This window comes from Hippocampus guttulatus, chromosome 9, assembly GCF_054856545.1.
Source record: "Hippocampus guttulatus isolate MCC_2025c chromosome 9, RoL_Hgut_1.0, whole genome shotgun sequence".
Taxonomy (NCBI): Eukaryota; Metazoa; Chordata; class Actinopteri; order Syngnathiformes; family Syngnathidae; genus Hippocampus; species Hippocampus guttulatus.
Window position 1 is genome coordinate 20,327,214 of NC_141269.1, and position 25,158 is coordinate 20,352,371.

At 40.6% G+C, this 25,158-nt stretch overlaps 1 protein-coding gene across 2 annotated transcripts in view; it reads left to right on the top strand.

The window, feature by feature from the left end:
- Window positions 1-11,202: 11,202 nt before the first annotated feature.
- The window catches only part of LOC147200723 (teneurin-3-like), a 213,569-nt gene continuing 199,613 nt past the window's right edge, over window positions 11,203-25,158 (top strand). For both annotated transcript variants that reach the window (XM_086118984.1, XM_086118985.1), the window contains exon 1: window positions 11,203-11,850. The gene's annotated coding sequence lies outside the window, so the exon portion shown is untranslated. The remainder of the gene's footprint in view (window positions 11,851-25,158) is intronic.

Here is a 25,158-nt window from a genome sequence, read left to right on the forward strand (position 1 = left end):
AAATGTCACTCTTATTGTCGTCTCACCTCTAAGATGATGTGATAAGTGAAAACTACATCCAGTCATTACACTGATGAAGATGAATGTAGATCAGGTTATCCATGCATATACCCTAAAGTAGGTGTGCATGTGCATGCGCATCTCACAGTCGGGGTGTCATTCAAAATCCACCTACTCACCTTCTGGGACTCAAACTGTTAAGCTGTTGTCTTTCACAGTAATTTTTTCGTAAGGGCAACATTTAACCGCACAACTAAATGCCTAATCTTTTAATAATATCTTAGTGGGAGAACTTAACTTATGCTTGTCATAAAGATTTCAACTTGCTTTTTAGAAAGCACACTCCTGCTTTGTCAAACACACAAGGGCATGTTCTCTCAAAATCTTGAATGGCTCACGTGTTCAACTCCAATGCATTTGAATTGTAGGCACTTAGAGTTTTTGAAAATTTTAAATGTGAGTGATGAGAAGGTAAAACTTGAACACATGAGGCCAAACACACACAAACAGCAATTGCACGGTCACTGATTTTCCATTGAGAAAAATCCATCCATTGTCTAATCTGCTTATCCTCACAAGGGTCGCGGACGTGCTGGAGTCTTTCCCAGCTGTCTTAGGGCAGTAGGCGGGGGACACCCTGAACTGGTTGCCAGCAAATCGCAGGGCACACATAGACGAACAACCACCCACGCTCACATTCACACCTAGGGACAATTTAGAGTGTTCAATCAGCCTACCATGCATGTTTTTGGAATGTTGGAGGAAACCGGAGTACCGGGGAGGAGAACATGCAAACTCCACACAGGAAGGCCTGAGTCGAAATCGAATCCTGCACCTCTGCGCTGTGAGGCCGATGCACTAACCACCGTGCCACCCTGAGAAAAAGACAATCTAATTAATTTAATTGGTTGTTACTTCGCAACTTGTTGGTGACAAGTTCAGGGTCTAATCTGCACTTTTGCCTCAAGTCATCTTGGATAGGCGGCAGCTCCCCGCCACCCTGAACCGGACAAGCTGTGTCGCAAAAGGATGGATGGATGCATGGATAGAATTGATGTGTGTCAAAGTCATCGACGGCGGTGGGGAGATTTGATGAGTTACAGGCCCACGGTGGGGCAAGTGTCCGATGTGGGGGATCAGGTGCTCGTCAAGGGGGCTTGGCTCCCATGGCTCTCACGTACGAGAACCCTGGTTCGAAGAATATAACAGTATGTTATCATGAAGAATGTTAACTTTTTGTCCTCGTGATTCAAGACTGATAACCATCAGGCCTTCTTCGTTCCAACTCCCCTTTCAGCTTGCATACCTGTCAACCTCGGCTAATAGCTGCCCTTATAAATGATTACGATTCCCCTTACAAAGCAACAAAAACCCATACAACGGAAGGTTATTGGTTTGACTCCTGGTTACCTTTGAAGTGTTGGCAAAGTATTGAAGTACAGGCCACACATTGGTTCCAGTAACCTGGAGTCAGAACGTTACAATTTTCAAGTAAATGTTTCTCATGTACCAATTCAACACGCACGCATGAACACACACACACACACACACACACACACACACACACTAAAGAGCCTTTGTTCGTCTGCCATAATCCCATTTCGTGGAGGCAATATGACAGTAGAAACGGCTGCCAAAGACAGGCAAGGCAATGTGAGAACTTGTGGGTTTGTATTCACGCAGGCTATGAAAAAAGATGCGAAATGAGCCATATGCTGAGGTCAGCCGCATTATCACGAGCTTTCCAACACTTTTGGGAAGAGCAGCACGTGTGTGTGTGTGTGTGTGTGTGTGTGTGTGCGCGCTCAAAAGAAAAGGCAATTACCAGCTGGATTTAATTATGGTAGGTGTGCAAAGTATGCTCACATTCAGAGATGATCCTCGACTATCAGGTCTTTAATTGAAATCCTTAATACTGTATGTTTTGTACCATCTCTCATAATGTGTGTGTGTGTGTGTGTGTGTGTGTGTGTGTGTGTGTGTGTGTGTGTGTGTGTGTGTTTGCATTGTTGTTTGTGGAATGCTGTTATTTCTTTAAAGCCGGATTTCACTAACACGGATTAACTTTAAAGCTAGATTAAATCATTGTTTAAATTTAAATTGTGTTGCACCAGAGCTTTTAAAATGTGATCAAAAATTGATTTTAAACTTGCAGTTGGGAATACTGCATTTTTTAGGGGTATGGAGCAAAAATAATGAAATTTCTTGAAGAAAATTGATGGACAGGCTCAATCTTCTTTAATTTTGTGATGAAGAGGAATTTTGTTGAGATATCGGTTTACCAAGGAAACAGTTTTGGAGGTGAAGAGGAAGATAGGATCTTCTGTCATTTAAGCACCGACAGAAATGCCGCTCTACCAAAGATGCTCCAACTGCGGCTTTTGTTTTTAAGTTTTTGCAGCAAGCTTTAATAGATGGTCAATCTTTTATAACAGTCAGGCATTTTCTTTTTTTTCATCATGCTGTTTTCTTGTCTTCTATTTGCTCCATTAATTCGGTCAGCAAGTTGTTGTCAAACCTGCGCCGTTATAATGTAGCCGATCAAGTTAAGTAACATTAGGCTAACGTTTTCGCTAGCTGGCAACAATAAGTCAATATCTCACTGAGCGGGAAGGTCCCCTGTGTGTGTGCGCCACTCAACCCATCAGTTCTCTCAAAATTTGATGTGGACAAGAAAAGCAGTTTGCGAGTGTCTTGCAAACTTCTTTGCAACCTCATATGAAAAAACAACATTCACTATGTGTGTACACACGCCGAAACCAAACCCCGATGCTCAGATATGGGCTTGAATGTTTAATTGAAAAAAAAAAAAAATTAACAAAAAAAGGCACCCATCGACGTAGGTGGCTTGACAGTGGTGTAGTGGTGTAGCCTATACACTTATAATATATTGTTAATTTTAATGTTAATATCCACGAGCCAATTTTAAAAATCAGGTTGAACTCAGTTTAACCCTTTCATGCTGTTAAATTGTGTTTTCCTGAACTGAGATTGATTTAACTTTAAAAACGAATTCACTCATTTTAAACTCGGTTTCACTAATCTCTGATAAGATCCAATCTTAGATCAAATGAAGAGACTAAATGTGTTAAGAAGATCAGCCTGGAACATAACACACGTGTCACTGTGACCACAATATACTCTGGACCACAAGTCTCAGATGAGTGTAAAAAAAATGCATAACAACAAGGGGGAAAAAAAAGAATCCATTTGCAGGTTGAATAAGTCCATTATGATGTTGACACTCAACATGAACTAAACCAAACACATTAGATTCTCTGCTAACCACGCACAACACTGAACACAACACACACCATTCATTGCACATTGGGCTCTATTTTCAGTGTATAGACAGTGCACTTCCCCTCTGGCATAAAAACTGGCGCATCGTTTTTTGTTTTTAATTTGGGTTTTTTTGCGCAGGTGCAAACCCCCTTTAGTGTGTTGGGGATTTGGCAGACTGTGTTACGACGTACTGGGCATTCTGGCAAACCGAGGGCGTTTTCTTTTAAAAACCTCCAGTGCATCTGACAATTTGGTGGCAGAAAGTAGACTAACCTTTAGACCAGCTAAATGCAGGTCTAAGTTGTGGCACAGGTTGTTTATTTGAGCAAGGTGTATTTGGGTGGATTTGATCAAGGTAGATGCAGACAGATTCTGAGCTCCGCGAACGTGTGTGGTGGGTTATACAGTATTTCATTCATAAATATGACAATAGCGTGCATCGAACCCTCTATATCATTGTATTCATGAAATGCATTCTTTTTTGAAGCACCCTGATGTCCCTGTCCCTGATTATCTCATGGTCAGGTTATCCAATCAAATGGCTGTTTTGATCATTTGAAAAAGTCTTTTGCAAGTTTTTTGCAAGGAATTTTCAGGTATGAAAACATAGTTGCTCTCGGTCAAGTCACTGAAAATATTTTGCAAGTCCAATGGCCAGTTCAAGACATGTCCGAGTCAAATGCCAAATGCCAAAGAGTTCAAGTCAAGTCTGAGAAACCAAAATAAATAAATAAATAAAGTAAAATAGTCAAGTCCGGACTCCAATACTACAGCCCTAATTATTAAAAATTCTGTGAAAATAATGTGTCTCATGTTAAATATGTCTCAATACACACCTGCTGCCATTCAGAGTACCTCTGATTAAGCCCAAATAAATGTGGTTCATATTGAACACATCCACATCCCCAGTTATTAGAGGGTGGATGCAACCACATTATCTCCACTGTTTATTTTTGCTTGTCCTCTTGAAAAGATTACTTTTCTGGTGTTTCCTCATCACCTTGCCGATAGTATACATTTTATCACACATGTAATTGCATATGTTGACATGCAAAAGTCTGTCTCGTGTTGTTCACATGATATTTAGTCTACTTATTGACCAAAAAAACGACTCAATGTGTACAGTTGAGTCTGGTGTGCACGGTTCCATAACCAGCATGTGGCAGTGTTGCGCTCCATGGCCCAATGTGTAAAAGAAGCCCATGGACATAGTTTGCCACTTAAGAAAGCCTTGGCAGTTAGTGGACGTGCAGATCAAGCCGCCATCTTGACCACTGTGTCCTCAGCAAGCTCTTCCATTCACTTAACTGTGTTTGGTTCCAATAACGTCATCATTCTTCAAATTCTTTGCTGATTTTGACACGGACTGGTTTGTTAGAAATATCAGATATGCTGTTACCATGGCAGACAACTGGTTAATTTTATGCTTTATGTCAATTTTTATGCTTTTATGCCCAATGCTTTTTTATATTTCAAAAAGATCTGCAAAAACAAAACAAAACAACAACGAATATGACCATGAATATTCTTTCGTTTTTCTTGCTATCATATTGTTGAACAGTATGAAATTGATTGAAACATAAATAAAAACTTTGAACATGAGTAAAAGCTTTAAACACAATGCAAAATATGTTTAAATGAAGTTCAAAATTGAAAAGTAGGCTAATCTAATTTGGGTCCAGATTTTTCAATCTGACTCCAGCGGAGTAGTGCCTCACCAGGCATGAACACATACATGTGCGCACACATTGTGTTGTTAAAGGCAGGACCCCAAACATTTTCGTGTCGCTGGCCATTTTCATGTGAAGATGTTTTCAAGGACCAAAACAAAAACAAATAATTAAAAATATCACTCACCGTAGTTTGCACTTCAATGACTGTTGCTGTTTGTATTCCAACTTGTGCGGTAAGACACTTTGCAATGTCGTATTTACTATCCATCCATCCATTTTCTGAACCAGTTATCATCTCTATGAGCCATCAGTATAGTCGTAGCTCAACTCGGCTTCCCCGCTTCAGATTACTTTCACCACAGACGGTGCCGCCCAGACCTGACAACAATCCACAGCTCAGCGGTCCTGCTGGTTGCACCATCACGTCCGGGATGTTGACCTTGTGGAAGTTTATACTGTAATCCAATGTTGATTGAGGCGTTTCGGTTACAGTATCCAGCAACAAAGGTACAAGTGCATTAAAAGTGTAGTTAATCATCATTAATTTAGTCACCGCTATCCAACATTCAGAGCACTCTGGTGGTCTCTTAAAGTGCCAGTTACCAGATCAACGTTCATATATTTGAGGCGACTTTCAATATCCATCTAATTTTGTTGATATCGGACTGATACAAGTGATGTCATTTTTTCCCCAAATCCGATAATTATCTGCCCGATAGCATCCGCATTGCTAAACACACAAAAGAACTATGGCGCCCCTAAAGGTGACAACATGAAGATGAGGATCCATCCATCCATCCATTTTCTGATCCGCTTTATCCTCACAAGGGTCGTGGGGCGTGCAGGGGCCTATCCCAGCTGTCTTCGGGCAGTAGGCGGGGTACACCCTGAACTGCTTGGCAGCCAATTGCAGGGCACACATAGATGACCCATTCATACTCACAATCAGGGACAATTTAGAGTGTTCCATTAATTTACCATGCATGATTTTGGAATGTAGGAGGTAACCAGATTATCCGGAGAAAATCCACACAGGCACAGGGAGAAGAGGGAAACTCCATTGAATTGAATTGCCTTTATTGTCATTACACGTTCGTGCAACGAGAATTTCACTTAACAGGCACGCTCTATAAGAAACATGAAAAAACAAGGAGGCCAGGGCCTGGAATCGAGTCCTGCACTTCTGCATTGTGTGCTAACCAGTCAACCACTGTGCTGCCCATTGTTATCCATCCACCTATCCATTTTCTAAGCCTTTTCCTTTTGAGGGTCGCGAACATACTGGAGCCTATCCTAGCTGTGTTCGGGCAGTAGTACACTTTGAACTGGTTGCCAGCCAATCATAGGGCACACATAGACAAACAACCATCCGCGCTCACACTCACAATCAGGGACAATTTAGAGTGTTCCATTAACCTGCCATGCATGTTTTAGGAATGTGGGAGGAAACCGGAGTATCCGGAGGAAACCTATGCAGGCACGGGGAGAACATGCAATCTACACACAGGAAGGCCGGAGCTGGAATCGAACGTTGCACCTCTGCACTGTGAGGTGGATGTGCTAACCAGTCAACTACCGTACCACATTATTATTATTATTATTTAATTATTATTATTATTATTATTCATCCATCTATTTTCTGATCCGCTTATCCTCATGAGGGTCACGGGCATGCCGGCGCCTATCCCAGCCATCTTTTGGCATTAGTCGGGGTGCACTCTGAAATGGTTGTAGTACAGTATTATTATTATTATTATTGTTGTTGTTGTTCGGTGAAGATGGTGTTAATCCTGAGCCTTGACTCTGTTGATTTATTTTTAGTCACTGATGAAAACATATTGTTTCATCTGGAGAAAGTATAACAGAAACGACCAAAAGCACATTTTTCATCTCCAAGTAAATAATAGTAATTCTACCCTCGTTGTTTTCCATGGAGTGTATTTGTCTAAACCATTAGCAAATTCAGAATGAGAAAAAGTCCCAAGCATCCAGACACTTTAGGCTTTGTGTGTGATAGAATGTTGCAGTTAAATCCCAGGTGGACAAAGTGGCAGGTCGCCGTCATTTATCCGAAATGGTATAGTCCACTCCAATATGATGTTTGCAATCACTGTTATTAGAGTGGGCTGCACAAAGGTTGATAGGGTACACACACACACGCATATAAACTTTCTCCCTCTCTTTTGGGTTCTTTGTAACACAACGAGAGTTACAGGGGGCCGTGGTCACGATGATTACTGTTATTTTGTAGTCTATCCAGGTGGTGGAACTGTTCAAATTCACAATGTGCACTTGCAGACATGCATATTGTTACACACACACACACATGCTCATTGTGCGTGTGTGTGTATAAGTGTGTTTGTGTATTATGGGGAGTTAGGATGAATTATCTCACCATCAGCTCAAACCCCCACATGTTGAAAGAGGGATTAAAAAAGAGAAAGGTCTTTTTGATTTCCTATCCTCATCTTGTGGATTCTCGCTTCATTGCTTTTTTTCCGAATTCATCAGTCGTCTTGTTTAAACAGCCTCAGTTTCTCCCTTCTGTCTTTCTCTCTTGTGTGCTTGTTTCCATCTCCCCTTTTTTTCTCCGCACTCCTCTTTCATTTGCACGTCTCCATTGCTTTGTGTCTGTAAGGTGGTGAATTTGCCTAGTAGGGGTCCCATACTTGGACATTAAAGAGCTTAGGGATTCTCTCTCTCTCTCTCTCTCTCTCTCTCTCTCTCACTCTTTTTCTCTCACTCTCTCTCTCACACACACACAAACTCATATACAAAGTACACACACACACACACACACACACAGTGGGAGGGTCAAACATGGGATGTTTTACTGGCAGGAATGGCTCAACATGAAACACCGCCGTGCAATGCTCCCCTCTCCCCATCGATCATGCACACACCCTGTGAAGGTCTATATTATGTGAGTTAGTAGGGGGCTACCAGCAAATACAATGGTGGAAGAAAAGCCTCACCGCTGGAATGATTGTGATGGAGATAAAGAAAAGAAGTCCAGTGAGTCCAAACCACTCTCCCAAGTGCTCTCACACAATCAGGGAGCACAGAATGTAAAATAAGTAAATCCAGGGCTAGGTCTTTCTCGCTGCACTCGGCAGTTAGTGTGGGAAAATGTCCCTTCTTCTCTTTGAAAATTAAATCACCTTTAAGATGAGCAGTGAAGTAAAAACCCATGATTTTTTTTTTATGCAGAGAGGGCGGGAGGTATATACTATTTTGCCAATAATTCTTACATTATATCAAAACATCATTGATGAAAACCGGACTTAAAGCCGTTATCTATATTTGAAGTCCTATTTGAAACCACAAAACGACGTTGAATGTGCGCAAACAATTCAACCATCCATTCATCCGTTTTCTATAGCCTGTGTCGACACTGGGGTCACGGGTGTGCCTGAGCCTATCCCAGCTGACTTTCGTGAGTGGTGGGGCGTACCCTGCCAGTCAGTCAGTTATAGACAAACAATGATTCACACTCACATTCATGAACAATTTCGAGGCTTCGGTTAACTTAACTTACATGTTTTTGGAATGTGGGAAAAAGTCGGGCGAACCCTGAGAAAACGCACGCAAGCAAGGAGAGAACATGCAAACCTCACACACAAAGGCCAGAGACGAGATTCAAACTCGTGAGTTTTACTGTGAGGCAGACGAGCCGACAACAGAAAATTCAGTTCAAGTTTAATAATTTCATCATATAATTCTTCAAAATGTGTGTATGCTTTTTATTATTTGTGTCAGTTAAGGGGTTAAAATCCATTGGGCAAGAAAACTAAAAAGAAATTAAAGCAGTATACGCAGAGGCATGTGATGGTTGTTCCTTTTATTTTCAGACCAACCTTGATGGGGTCAATCAATACTCTATTAACTTGAATATAATGCCTACAATAGTTGTCTTTTTTTAAAGCGGTCTCATTTTTATTTCATTTAATTGACAAACAATATTGTTGTGTTAGTTTTTGTTTACGATCATGTACAGATTTATGATATAGGGCGGCACCTCAAAGTGTGAATACAATTTGTTGCGGGATGCTGGTCGACTTTTCATTTGTTCGAATTTGGAAACAATTTTTCCCGAGGGAAGTCATCTGATATAGGATTAAAATATCCCCGTACAACCTTTTTCAAGAGTTTGTGAACTGCTCTCCGAGCGTAAAAAATTGCACAGTTCCAAATGTTGGGAAAAAAAAGCCACAAAAAGCCAAAGAAAAATCACAACTCTGATTTTATGCAGGAGGCTCAGCTGGTATTGAACGCTGATCTCATGTGTGATTTTGTATGATAAACGTGGCTATCAACTTCAGAACTTTCCTTGCAGAAGGTGCACCTTTACTGCATCTTTCTTTTGACCCACATTTATTTACGTATCAATATGAATAAAGACGGAGAGAAGGAAAGAGCTGGCTGAGTTTTACACAAATAGAAACATGCATATCTATAGTACATGCATATTTCTCATCTGAAATTGATGGCTCTGGCATAAATAATTGGCTTCATTGACGTTGCGATTTATAATTGGCCTTTGGAGATTGGGAGTTTTGCACAATTCTTCTAGAATATATTGTCACTTTAAGCATTTTAATTCAAGCAGTTGTATTGCCTGTCAATCTCACTGTTAGAGAAAAACAACAATAATGGCCCTTTGAGGAAAAAAAAAAACAACAACTACAATGTGGCCCCCAGCAAAAATGAGCTTGACACCTTTGTCTTCAATGATAAAAGGCGAAGACTGAAAGTAAAAAACAAATAACTCTGCATGAAAACACACATGCATACACACATAATATATTGAAATCTATCTAGCTATGGATCTATCTATCTATCCATCCATATCTCTCTCTCTCTCACACACACTCTCTCATTATTATTATTATTACTGTAAAAGATTATTTTTGTAAAAATACAGGTGCGAACTGGAAAAAAATGTGAAATTTACCACACTCTGACATCGGAGTATTCAGCCTGGTTTCGGCCCGACACCAGCGAAATGTCTGGCTGCTAATTTAATGGCAGATCAGATGTGCAATTCTGTCTCATAAATGTACCATGAACTCACTAACTCAGTATTTTGTCAAATGTCTTTTGCCCTTCATAATTAGGTAAAACTAGTTATTAGCCAATCACAATTTTGAGAAAAGGAAGAATACAAAGCAGTGTGTTTAAAATTTGAAATTAGGCTACATGCCATATGATGAAATAAAATGATCACAAACTAAATTAAAAATCCCTTATTTTAAATGTCATTTTACCTCCATCCATCCATTTCCTAAACGCTTATCGTCACCAGGGTCTCGGGCATGCTTGAGCCTATCCCAACTGTCTTCAGATAGTCGGCAGGGTAGACCTTGAACTCGTGGCCAGCCAATCGCAGGGCACACATAGACGAACAACCATCCGTGCTCACACTCACACCTAGGGACAATGTAGAGTGTTCCATTAACCTGCCACGCATGTTTTTGGAATGTGGGAGGAAACCGGAGTACCTGGAGAAAACCCACGCAGGCACGGGGAGAACCTGCAAAACAAGAAGGCCAGAGCACGAATTTTAACCCTCGACCTCTGCACCGTGAAGCTGTCGGCCACCATGCTGCCTCATGCTTGTAATATATTTTTATTTCAACATAACGTGAGTGTAACGTGCCGGTGATTACCTTGTTTCAAATTTTTATTTTGAAGTATATATATTTTTTTCCACATTGTGACTTCAGTGAAGCATTCATTGTCAAATCCATCTCACACCCACTCTCAGACCCTAACGTACAGACCCTACATGTGTCAAACAAATCAGTCAGTCAAAATTCCAATTTGACAAGACAATGCACGTGCAGACAAGGCAGTCCCATGACAGCCGTTCGCTAACTTTCAATACCCAAATTTAATACTCCTTCCCTCCTTTGGTGTATACAGCTGCTTCCGAAGCTTTAACCACATACGCGCGCACGACCATACGCTCACACTAAAATCCGAAGTGCCTGCGCCATCAGGACAGACTTGTGTAGTATATGCACGTAATGCCTACGTGCAAGAGTTGTTGACATCACTCCAAAAAAAAAAAAAGCAAATGCCGATAGAAACTAACAAACTGCGCGTACGCGTGCTGTGCGAGTATTCGTGTGAGAGTGACGGAGAGAGAAAGTAAAAAAAAAAAAAGGTGTGGGGGGAGAAGAGGAGGAGATGCTTCAGTCACCTCCTGCCTTGAAATGCAAAAAGCAGATTCCTACTCCATTCGTCCAACAGCCAATCAGTGCGCTCCTCCGGCTCCCTCTGCTCCTTGTGGCTCCGCCCCCTGCCTAGTTCGACCAGCAAGAGGCTCCACAATTTACCAAGGCAACAAGGGAGTGAGCGAGACAGCGCAGCAGCAGGCGCGCGCACACACAGCTGTACTGGTGGAAGCAGGCGAGAAGACACACACACACACACACACACACCCTCATGCTCCCCACGAACGGTTGCGGCAGCGCCGTGTAAAGAATGAAAGAGTACTCCGTTTTTGTTTGTGTTTTTTTTGCAAATTGAAAAAAGAAGACCACGCCGGGAAGAGAGGAACGACATTCATTAAAAAAAAAAAAAACACCTTCAGTTTTCTCCAGTGATTTTTCTATCACCATCTCCGGCAAGAAGTGAGAGAGGAAACCTGAGCAGACCGAAAGACGAAGAAACAAGGAGAAACGTGAACAAGAATCCACGCAGCCTTTTCGTCTATTTCTTTCTTCGCAGAAAAGACAAACACAGAAAAAGAAGAGACTGAGGTGTATGTTTTTCCCTTCTCCTAAGCGGGACGATTCGTGGTCATGTGTTCCTGAAAGGATCCTATGTGTTTTGCGGAGCACGAACCCTTGAAACCAGCCGAAACTGGAGTATTCACACAGACAAGGTAAAGCAGTTTCTTCCTTCGTTCTGTGCATTGGAGCAGCGTGCGAGGCGAGCGTGTTTTACCGCGTGCCCGGGGGTCGCTCTCTCTTGTAAATCGCTTCTCATTGTGTGAATTCCCCGAATTTAAACTCACCGACAAAGCGAAACAATTTTGTGGGTTACAGCGTGTATGCGTGCGTGTCCTTGAAAACAGTAGCAGCCTCGCCTCCCATGTCTTCATTTGGTGATCAAAAAAGAGGGTGAGAAAAAAAGGTCCCCCCACCATCCCGGAAAAGCTTTGTCTATTTCATCTTCTTAGATTTAATCTTCTTTTCCACCATATCCTACTTCTTATTTTTCCTCTCTTTCATTCTCTCTCCGCATCCATCCTTTCTTTGTCACTTTCACTCCTTTTGCAATATTTTTTTGGGCCGTGATCTTGGATTTAGAAACAGAGAGGAGGCTGACTCGAGCAACAAGTTAGTGAGTTGACAAATTAGTCAAAAGAGCAACAAGGCTCTATAGTTGCCCCCATTGTCAAATCGCTTCACACTATGTCAGTTTATATTGGCCTAAACTCTTATTTACTCAAGGCCAAATAAAGAAATCTGCATTGATGCATCTGAGGTCAGTTTATTCACTTTCAGCAAAGCTCTTAGTGCGCACTGAATCACACACAAGGCATTGGAGACATTTCAAATAAACACAAGCGATCAAGGTCTGCTTTTGATTTTGTGGTCATCTCATGTGAGCGGCAGTCAAAATGGAGATGAGCAATATTAACCAAATTAGGGGGTTAAATGTGGACAAATTGCTTTCAGACACACTTGATGTCCAAGTGACCAAATGCATTTCAGCTCCGATAACTTTGCTTGGAGTTTATATCTTGTAGTTTGTGTAGCACACACACACACACACACACACGTACAAATGACAGGCAGGGAACATTCATTTTTCCCCCCCTTGCAAGCATCTACAGTGTTAGACCTTTGTGATACTCATGAGCTGAGCTTACTACTGATTATGAAAGGAGCATTTACCCAAGTATGGTGATGCAAAGTTGTGAACTGAAGTACTTGGAACTGTCCATACGTGATCAGATCACCCAGCATTCATAACTGGGTCTGGAGGAGCAGGGCCAAAGTTAAATACTGCTCTTCTGTTAGTCCTCCAGTCACGTCTCATGATGTGGTGCGCTAAATAAAGTGGAAAGTGAAGTATTGCGTCAGCATGCGCTATACTGAGCAAAGATTCCGAAAATATGAAGTGTATGCACCACGTCAGTGGATATCCCATCGTAAGGTGATGAGGTACCTATGCTAGATGCCAATTCACATTTGATTCTTGCTCCTCTGTTCTTCAGTGATTATAAAATATTTTAAAAATGATTACCCTGATATAGTAATGCAAGAGAATTCCCAACCCAGTGTTCTCTGTCGGATAGAAATCCTTAAATAATTCCCTGTGGTGTTCAAAGCTGCAGGGCAGTATTGTCACAATATCAAAATTCTGATATCCATACCACAACCACATAAAAAATACCTTGACAACTGTACTGAAATAATAATACCACAGCAGAAATGAAAAAAAAAAAACATCCGTAAAAGCAGTGGAGTAAAAATGTACAAAATATGTTTAAAATCATTATTTTTTTTTTCATTCGTTCAAAATATTTGAAAACTTGTTTAAAAAATCATTTTTGAACATTTGCAAACACAAAATTAAACACTGTTAAACACTATTGAACATATGGGTGCGAAAATAATGTCTGACCGATTGTTCATCTCAGATGGCCTACTGTGTCTAGGACTGTAGATGTGTTATTCTTTTTTTTTTTTAAACACACACACACAAACAAACATACAAACTCGTATCTCTCTCTCTCTCTCTCTCTCTCTCTATATATATATATATGTGTTAGCACCATTATTTATTGAACAGTATTCTTGTATTTGACTGCATTTGATGTCTTCCATTGTAAACAATTTCACACCATTATTGTCGAGCAAAAGTCTTCACGTAATTGTTAATGACTCAATGTGACATTGTTGGGGCCCGTGCGCTCTCCTTTACTCTGCTACCAATAGTCAAATTCCTCGTCCGTCGGGAATAAGATTGCCTATCGCAAAGTCATTTGCACTTGACTTACTGTATATTTGAAGGGAAGTATTTGAAATGTGTCGCACCCTGTTGTTCTTTCAATTGGTGATGTCATTGAGGATGCCGGTCAGTGAGGTGTTCAGCCTTGTTGGACGTGTTCCATCCTTCTAGTTTTATTACAAGTCTTGCAGACAGGCTTTGCCATGTCTTTGGGCTTTCCCTGGCCGTCGGCCATGTAGGCAAAATAATTCCATATGACGCTTTGTGTGTCTTGTTTCTTCATGAGGAGTGGAGGGTCTGCTGCGGCTTGAGAATTTGCAGCCATCTTTCTCGTTCCTCTCACTCACAGAAGCCTCCCACTTGAGGCATTACCCGCTTGTCGGCCAACTGTCGGCCTAATGTGAAGCAGCCTTTAAGACACACAGTAGGAGAGCTGTCACTTTTTTTTTTAAATGCTAGTACTAAAAAAAAAAAAAAATAGAGAAAAACTGGCACGAACCATTTTTGACATCAAGAAGTGACCCGTACAACACTTACTGCAGTGTTTGCGTTCCCTTCACCGTAACCACTGGAGTGACATTAAATTCACACTCTGCTAGCCATTACGCCGCACTTCTGTTTCATTTGTCTTTTTGCTATTTGTATTTATGAAAAACATATCCTTGGCGATAACCCTTGATCCAAACTAAATCCAGGCATGAACTAAAAATGGAAATCACTTCACTTTTGTACACGCATGCTTTGCCATCACCATGGTAGCTGTGCAGAAACTATTTAACTGAGTAAAGGTTGGGGGGGGGGGAGGCTGCAGCAGATCTGCCTTCAGTGCTTCTTTTAGCGCTGTCTGTTTTGAAAGGCGCACTGATGTATGTGGTGAGGTGAGGGCAAGGGTGGACTGTGCACTGCTGATCACACGCGGGGAGTGAGAGAGGGAAGAAGGGGAGAGGAGGGGGGGTAGAGAGAGAGAGAGAGAGAGAGAAAGAAAGACGGGCTTTTCTGTTTGCTTAATGACTTCCAGACACAGATTTGCATTCCACCGCCGTTTGTGGGGTGAATGTGAGGTTCTCCCTCTCCACCCCCCAACACTTACCTTTTCAATGAGAAACATACATTTTGAGATGCTCCCCAAAAATGTGTCCGCGAATAACAAAGTCAAGGGAGGAAGTACGTGATGGATTAAAGGAATTAAACTGTCACTGTGAGAGGAAACATGCTTTTAAGAGAAGACCTAAAGACGGATCGTAAGGAGAAGGAGGCAGCCATGGCACTTGAGACATCAACATGTGCAACTGATTAAGATTCCAAGGGGCCTATTAAGAAATATAAGATGTCATTAGAAAAAGAAAGAAGTATTTAAATTGTATATCCAGTTTAGATCAAATTTAAGACCAAAAATTGACGTTTGAATTGGAAGCCATTTTTTTTAATGGCTCCAGTTGCTAAATTCAAAGTCGCTGATAGACGCTGTTTGCAGTTTTAGTGGGAGGGAATTAAAAGAAACAAAACATGTTTTGTTTGTAATTGCACATTTTGGTTTTGAATAGCACAAAAACAACTGGCAACACCTAATCACTACGTCAACAAAAACATCTTGTGCATGTGACGAATTATGTTTTACAAGATAAAGTGCGAATGTCTGTCAAATTGATTTATATTTAGTCTTTTTGTTTCTTTTTTTTTTTTTTTTTGGTTTGTCTGGAATGTTTTAGTGGATTAGGATATTCAGACCAACCACTAGGAGAGACAATAGAAGCAGTCAAGCACGGAAGGTGGCTGCATTCCTCTGCCAGATACAATTATAAATAATAAAAGAGCAATAAGAACATTTTAAAAGTAGTTATTTACTACATCTTGAGTACAACAACACATTAATGTCATTGAAGCCAGATGATGGATGACACACAGTCGCTTGCACATTCTAAATGGTTTGGGACCGTAATTATGACATTGTCGTTACAGTGTGATGGAAGAAGCAAGATAAAAGGTAGGAATTATGTCTATTTAAAGATGAGGTGCTTGACAGCTACAGATTTTTTCGTTACTTTTCTTGTAATAAAATCGTAACAGTGAATATCAACCGTTAAAAGAGTTTTATAATTACGGTGATCAATAATTGTTTTTTTTTGTGCTTTCTTTGCTCCATCGATACTACATTATGACTGTAAATTTAATTTACCGCATGTGAAAATTTGTGCTCAATTTCATTATCTGTGCATGTGTACATTGTAGGATTTTGTAAAAGAAAAAAAGAAAAAGAGCAGGTTTATTGCATTTGCATGGTTGTATGCTATGATTGAGAATGAGTTTTAGTTCTTTGATCCGCTGTCAAAAAATTCAAACAAACATTTGACAGTTGCTACTCAGGCGCAACTGCTGTTTCATCTAATTTGCAGCTATTTGCACTGTCTCCAAGTTAATGCTCATTAGTAGCCGGAAATGTGGATTTTGGTATTTTTAAGTGAGACCACAATGTGGAGGGAAGGCGAATGAGTCGCTGTTTTAGTCACAGTGTTTCAAATGAGGAGTTCTTTTTTTTCCCTCTGCTGGTATTTGCAGATTATACTCGATGTATTTGCAGATTAAGGGGACAGGTTGTGTGAAAGACGGACTGCTGGGGCAGACAATGTGACCAGCCAACCATTATATGACCTGCTGGATCCCAGCATCGCTCACATGCACGCTCACATGCACTCTCACGTGCACATACGCTGTTGCACGGGGCGTGTACACGTTCACAACCCATCACGCGTTTAGCTGCAGGAGCGCACTGATTCATCAACGCATGAAACCCCACACCGCCATATATGCACTTTCGTTAAGAGCCTCATGTTTCTTACCCCGGTTTCCAGACTGTAATTTTTTTACTCAATATGGGATGGCATGTTAAGACATTTCTGGAAAGAATCACCCAAGATTTACAGAAACGTCACCGCCCATGTTGTCTCAATTTATCATTCCTGCATTTTTTTTCTTATCGCTTATTCGTCAGGCTTTGTCTTGACCCATCCCCCAACACACACACACACACACACACAGAGGTTACAGACAGCTAATCTCATACTTTCACAGGCCTTGTTGCTAGGAGATGAGTGTTTTTGTGTGGAAACACTAACAGATAAATGTGCAGTGTATTAATGTGTGCTTGTATCTGTATTTTAAACCTTGAAACAGATAAAAGGTAGAAAGGTTGAGGCTTGCGCCTAAATATGCGTTTCGCTTATTGAATGAATTCAAAAGCTCCTGTCGTTAAAATATTCTTCGGTATTCATGCGCACATGAGGATTTTCACAAATTCAGCAGAACACGTCACAGCATAAGCACCGTTCCCATTCAAGATAGTTTGATAGTATTTTCATGTTTCATTACTTTGAACCACATTAAAAAAATATATATATATATATTATTCATTTTTTTTGGGGCAGTGTGTGTGTATTTAATGTGTGTGTGTGTGTGTGTGTGTGTGTGTGTGTGTGCGCGCGCGCGGACTGTTGCTTTGTCAGTGGACCGGTGTGCAGTATATCACAACAGCTCTCTTCTCGAAAGTACCGGTGCATGTGCGCAGAGTACAGTGTGTTCACAGGAAATCTCACCAGGTGAAAGCGCAGCGCGATGTTTTCTCACCACTCATTCAAAAGGCAGACGGACTTGACTCATCAAAATGTGATCAAAACATTTCTATGACTTTCTGTTCTGTGAAGTGGACAATATGTTACGACTCACTACCAGTTCATATTTTACGGACTGAACATCGGCTTCTCAATGGGGAGTTTTAGAGGCGTTTCAGGCCTCGAATATTGCGGTGCTGTTGTTGCCTGAATGTTGCATATAAACTGTACACAGAAGAAATTGGGGGTAAACCCCCCCCCCCCCCCCACCCCAAATGTCCTTTCAAATTGGACGGCAGGTCAGCTCATCAGAACCATCAATGGTGTCGTCACGCCTTCTTTATGGAACGATGGAAGACCTTTTAAATGATACATGGGGGCAGTATCACACTGTGCAAAAGATGCTCTCGACATCTATTCCATATCATGTTTGACTTGAAAATGACTTTTTTATTATTGGGCCCTTTGCAATGTATTTGACTAAATTACGTCCATTCTCAAAATTTCAAACGTGTGTAAACCGCTGCAATAATTACAACTGCAGCTGTGTAATTTGTTACGGTTTTTCCTTGGATTGTACAATTTCAGTCACGGTAATAATCCCTTTTGTTGTACATGCAATTAGTTGACATTGTTTTAGCTTTTTAAAATTGATTACATTTGATCCATTCAACCTGCAGTAACGCATTCGAGTTTAGATTTTTCGATTGTCCGATGATGTAAGTATATTATAATCCTGATATAACGAGTGATCCGCCAGAAAAGCTTTGCAGAAACCATCGTAATGGAGGTAAATTATTTATGAATCCATCCATCTATCGCTGAACCCCGTTCACTATTACGGGCTGTTGTGTTCATTTCAAAACTGTATTCGAAATTGGTCCCATTTGAATTTCCTTTCTCCTGAATACATTACCTATCGGGCCATCTTACAGACCCTTCCCTAGCGCCTTCGGGTTTTTTTTGTACTTGCCGTCCTTCCTCGCCAAGAAAACATCTTTTACAAAATTGCGACTATAAAAATAATTGTCTACAGAGGTGGGACTTCAGATTCTGAGAAGTTGACACAGGAGAGAAAAAAGGAGGGAAAGAGGCTGAGAGATGAGATGTTTGCTGACAGAGTGTGTCTTATCAGAGATCGAGTCCAGATGGTCCACAAACACACCTACTCTGCTTTCTCTCCCTCACTTTTTATGATCTTTCATTCGGTAAAGTACTCTCTCTCATATTCTGCCGCGCCTTTCCATCCACGAGCCAGACCCACTCCACTTGTACATTTTTAGCATGAGCTCCACAATATAATTGTCCACCACCTCTGACCATGTTGCAATAAAAGTTTTATCCAAAGGGCTCATCTTCCTCGAACGCCGTAAACCAGAACGGCGAGAGCTGCATTTCATCATGAGAGCAGTGTTGATAGCCACTGCGAGACGTCGCGGGAAAATGGGCTGCTGAACCAGAGAAGCTACTGGAGCAGCGTGCGGGATCATAATGAGGGAAAAATAACCTAGGAATCAATGTCGTCTCCCTTCCCGCCCTGAATTATTTTAATTAATGTCAGCGCATGCCGGCCTCTTACATCAGCAACTTGAGAGAACTTTTCACACTACAGTATAGGACATAATCCAGCTGTCTATGTAAAAAGAATATCGGTTAAATAAACAACAAAATAACACAGAATGTCCTGAACCACGATTTCTACAAGTATGTCATGTGATTACTTGATAGCGTTTTAGTCATAAGTTATGATATATAAAACATAACCTTTTGAAACATCGTTGAGAACCTTTAGAACACAGCTAGTCATGTACAGCAGCGGTCCCCAACCCTCGGGCCGCGGACCGGTACCGGTCCATGGGTCATTTGGTACTGGGCCGCACAGAAAAAAAAAATACATTACTTCTGTTTGATTCATTTCGGAATCTGAAAGTTTTTTTATTTTGAAAAATTACCAGATTCTCTGTTGCATCCGTCTCCAGTATGTCACTCTTGACGCAGGTCAGGGCGCTCTTCTCAGTCACGTGATAGGTTACCGCTAAAATGAAAACCAGGAGCTAGCAAAATGAGTAAAACAACAAACAGCTTTGGAAAGTTTCTTCGGTAAGGGGAAAAGGCCCAGCTGGGAGATAGAAGAGCAGCCTACGACTTTCAAGAAAAAGAAGGCGACATTTAATAGCCAGTATCAGAAGCCCTACTTAAAATATGGATTTATCTCAATGGGAGATTCTCATGTACCAAGCCCACTCTGCATAATATGCACCAATGGTGAGTCATATTTTTCATGCACTTTGTATTTGCGGTGTATCTTATTTTGAACGCATGTTTAATCGTTACCATAGCGACCAGAGTGTTGCGGCCAGATAGGACATTCTCCGTGTCATGATTCGTGTTTATTATGTTGAGAAAATACCACAGTTTTCATGCAGGTCATATCATATTATTTTGTTGCATTTATCCCGCCTCAAAGGCCAGTACCTGAAAATATTGTCTGACATTAAAGCGGTCCGTGGGGCAAAAAAGGTTGGGGACCGCTGATCGACAGTACACATGTATTTACAGAACCCCACTATCACCCCGGTCAAATTGTTTTAGTCTTATCTAGCTGCTCTGGGAAATGAAGACAGACGAGGTGACAGAGAAAATGAACCACAAGCACCTGGTGGATTCCTCCAGCAGTTACTTCAGAACGTGTGTGCCTGTGCTCCTCGCCTTTGCATACATGCTTAAAAGAATCTTATCAATTTGTATATTTATAACAATACTGTATTAACTAACAGCAGAGGTGGAAAGTACCAGTAATGAATTGCAGTACATTTCTTTGCACTACGGGTGAAACGAGTCATTTGAGTACCTCAATTTAAAAAAAAAAAAAGCTGAGTATTTTTTATTTTCTGCCTCAAGAACCCGTTTATTTGATGTGTGTGTGTGTCACTCGAAATTGTCCCTAGATGTGATTGTGAGCGTGAATGGTTGTTCGTCTATGTCAGGGGTGTCAAACTCATTTTTGTTGCGGCCCACTTTGGAGTTACGTCTTCCCTCGCAGGGCCGCTACGACAGTGACATCGAAGAAATGTTTAATCATCACATCGTATTATTATTACAAAAGAATTATGGATTACTAGTTTTGAAATCAGTCAACTATTTGTTGTTTCTTCAATTATTTTTCAAGTGAGGGTAAACCGGGGAACACAATTATTTCGGTACAGATATAAGCAAGGATCATGGAAGTTGACTCATGATTTGCTTTCGTGGGCCACATAAAATGATGTAGCGGGCTGGATCTCAGCTTGGATAATGGAGGCATGGATATCAGGAAGACAGTTAAGCCAGCCACAGTGGCAATTGTTCATGCTATGTGTGATGGTAACACGCGGTGGGATGGCCAGCTTAAACAAATAAACCAAGATAAACCTTAGCTTAGCAAAGAACACACGGGTATCAATGCAGTGGTACACTTTTACGTTGAAGTTGTTTTCCGGCAGTACGTAGTGACGGGGTGGCTGACTTGGCTGATCTTCCCGACTGTAGTTTGGTCCAGTTTCTATTGCCGTAACAAACGGTTTGTCACCAAAAGCAACAACGGTGCCATTCTGAAATCAATGTTTCATTGCAAGTGGATGATGCTCAAAATTGATTCATCAAGTTGGAAAAGCAAAGTAAAGTAGCCACCTTAGTCAACTATACGAGATGGACACGCTCCAGTGGAAATCAAGTATTCTTCAGAGAGTTCTTCCCGACTCTGTTGCAGAAGTTCCAATAAATGTGTAGCACTTGTAGATTGTTTGGATTTCATTCTTTTGACCAGTTCATCCCAAACGAGCTCTGTGAGGTGAAATTCTGGAGACTGTGCTTCTTGCTTTTTAATTTTGAAATGGACACTAATTCCGAGCTACTCATAGGGCTTGAAGTGATTGACTTTCAATTGAAAAAAAAAAGTGTTGTAAAAATGTTGACGAATACTTTCTTTTATGGTAGTCTGCATCTTATTTTATTTGATTGTTTTATAGACCATGTAGTTTTAACTTGAGTCGAAAAGGTAGAAGTGAAAACAAAATTGATGAAAAACTAATTTGTCATGCTTGCCAATAAATATTAGATAGATATCCCAACAGAGTGACTGTCCTCTTTTTTTTTCTTTTTTTTAACACAATGTTACTGCGAGTCATTTCCCTGAAAATACAGGCATTTCCTCATTGTTGCCACCCATTCAGTTCACACGAGTAGCTGGCTGCATGTTTCACTCTCCGGTTTCATGAGGAAAAACTTGGCGCCTGAATGTTTTTTGTTCTTTGGTTTTTTTTGTTGTCTTTTTTACAACACATCTTTATTCCTATTGCTCTTTCACAACAGCTGCGGCTATAACAAAGTGCTTAATGAGAAATTACAACAAAAACAGGACTGCCGTTTTACAATCTAAAGTAGGCAACTAGCTGAGGTAGGCAATGAGCTGTCACACACACACACACACACACACACACACACACACACACACACACACACACACACACACACACACACACACACACACACACACACACACACACACACACGAAACAAAACCCTCTCTCGTCTTCAGGCTACTGACCAGGGACGAACACACAGTAACTCACCTTACTATTTGTTGCTAAACAATACACACATCCTGAGTGAGGTAACCACCACAGCCTCTCTTTTTTTCCCCTTCAAGCAACCATCATGCTTTTTGATGACACAGGCCGTGCAAGGCTTGGATTGCCAAAAAAGGTCCTTACACCCATTTATGAAGGCTCATTTACCTAATTTAAACCTGGCACTCTTGAGGGGAAAAAAAAAGAACCGTCGCTCATAAGCCGTTCACAGATGCCAAAGTGAGCGCTTTCGCAAATAAGTTTTATCAGGCAGAAATACACTACGGACGTTTAGTTCACGTCCAAAATATGAGTTCATGAACTTTCATTTGTTGAAGTTGTTCTGGTACAACATTAATAAATTTTTACTTCGAATGTAGTATCTTTTTCGACATTACTGTATTTGTACATGAGTCAGATTTCACAATGTACTGTATTTGTACTTGTACATGTGTACAGTATTTTACTACTTTTCTGACCTCTGATGAACAGACTGTGACTGTAATAAGCGTATTTATGACTCTGGTTACTAGTAGAGAATGTCCCAGTCTCGATCACGTCATTGGAAATCTGGCCCGAACATGTCAGATGATTGGAATTGAGGGCGGGGGGTGGGGGGGGGGAGAAGATATTGAAAATCATTTGTATTTATTTATTTATTTAATTACTTTTAAGGGCTAAAAAAACAAAAATTTTATCCAAAGGCACATAGATATAACTTGCTGATTCTCCAAACTCACACCAATAACTTATAACTTTTTTTTAAAATCTATACTACAAATGTATCTGTTGGTGCAACTTAAAAAAAACATTTCAATCCTGCTTCGTACTGATGTAAGGGTCGGAGGATAATCTAAAAAGTGGTGAGTGACAACATACATAATAATCTCAAAAGCTCTTGATGCGTATCAGTACCTATCAATGAAGTTGGCCTTGCTTTGTTATCACCCCCATTAGTGTTTTAGAAATATTCAACAGTAATGCTTTAAAGAATAAATCACTCACAAAATTATTTTCTTAGCATTGACATTTCAACAATGCATGTGCCACATATGGACACATATTTTTAAATAAAGACAGGATCCCAAACATTTTAGTGCGAATGGCCATTTTCATGCGATAGATTTTCAAGGACTAATACAAAAACAAATCATTAAAAAAATATCACTCTTCATGCAGTAGCTGAACTTCAACGAGCCATGGCTGTTTGTATTCCAACAAGAACAGTTGGACAACAGTGCAGTGTCATAAAATTTGCTATCCATCCATCCATTTTCTGAACAACTTATCACTATTACAGTGAAACCCCTCAACAACGAAATCATGTTTGCGGCAATAAATTTTTCACAACAGGGGGTTTTTCACTGTAGCAATTTTGATGTCAGATGTAAACACAGACACGCCCACACATACATACACACAAACGTATGTGTACACGCACACACAAACGTATGTGTACTCTTTATTTTTATTCCAATAGTGCATAAGTATGAGCACACACTTATTTGACACTTCATATACAGTAATCCCTTGTTTATCGCGGTTAATGGGGACCAAAACTACCCGCGATAAACGAAAATCCACAAAGTAGCGACCCCCCACCCCCATATAGGTACATGTACATCATATTTATAAGGCCAAATTTAATGGTATACATGCATGTAGAAGTAAATTTTGAAGTAATTAACATGACTTAATGCTGTTTACGAATAGATTTAAACATTTATAAGTTAGGTTAGTTTATACAATATGCTGATTTATATAGCTTTTATACCTTTTATTATTTATAATTTTATTTGTGGTTTTATTGTTCTTGTTTTGATTGTAAAGTGTCCTTGAGTGTTGTGAAAGGCGCTTATAAATGAAATGTATTATTATTATTATTATTATTATTATAGCGCTTTCACAACAGCGGCAGCTGGAACAAAGCGCTTAACAAAACAGTTAGCATAAAGTAAAATAATAATTATGAATAACAAAATCCAGTAAACAAATACATTTAGTACTGTATATGTTGCTCTATGTTACTCGCTGTTGTTCTGCTGACTTTCGCTGCTTCTCGCGGACTTAAAAAAAAAAAGAATATGTTTGAAAAAATCTGCGATGCACTAAAGCCGCGATAAACGAACCGTGAAATAGCGAGGGATCACTGTAGTCAGTGTAGGAAGAAAAATAAGGGAAATTAATTGCGAAATTTACGATCAGCATTCACTTTCACCTACATCAATTTCTTGGATAAGCCATTTTAGCAATGCAACATTCATGGTGAGTGTGAATCTAACAATAACAAATACTTCCTGGATGCGGTGGCTTTTCTTTCCACCATCTCACTGTCTCTACCTCGACCTCCCCCTCGATCACCACCCAAGCTCAGCTGATGTCATGCAATGAACTTTTAAAGCCAGCCACGGGACGCTTCGTAGTTCTCGATGGCCATAGTTAGCGCGATGGAACTCGCCTTGTCTCTAATTAGCGCTCCAGTTAGCATAAGGTTTTTAGCATGATAACAAGTAAAGCATTCCAAGAAACGTTTGTTTATTTGACTGTCCGTCGAGCCACAAGCAATTAACTCTGAGCAGCTAATCGGATGCATTCCAGCTACAGTATCTACACACATAGATAGTGAGGTCTCTCTTGGCCAATCGGAGGCCAGGATGATGCTCGGTAAGCCGATGGCAGAACACCTATGAGTATGTTGCGTTCAGGAAACTTGGAGCTATGAACGAAATAAAAATGGTTCACTATTCCAGTAAAACTCATGCTATTAGAGTCACTTACATGTCGCCGTTTTGTCTCCAATGAGAGTAAATAGCGGCGCGGACAGAGTTATTCCGTAGTATGGAGCGGGACTTGCTTGTGTTTGCGCCACTGTGTGCTTCTGTATGGCTTCTGGGTTCCGGGAAGTGGAAATTCCGGTGTTATGAATTGATCATTAAAGTAACATCGTAGTCTAAATTTTAATGCATAGGTTTTTCGTCCGGGTGAAGGAATTTCCTTTTGAAAGAACTCCGTAGATGG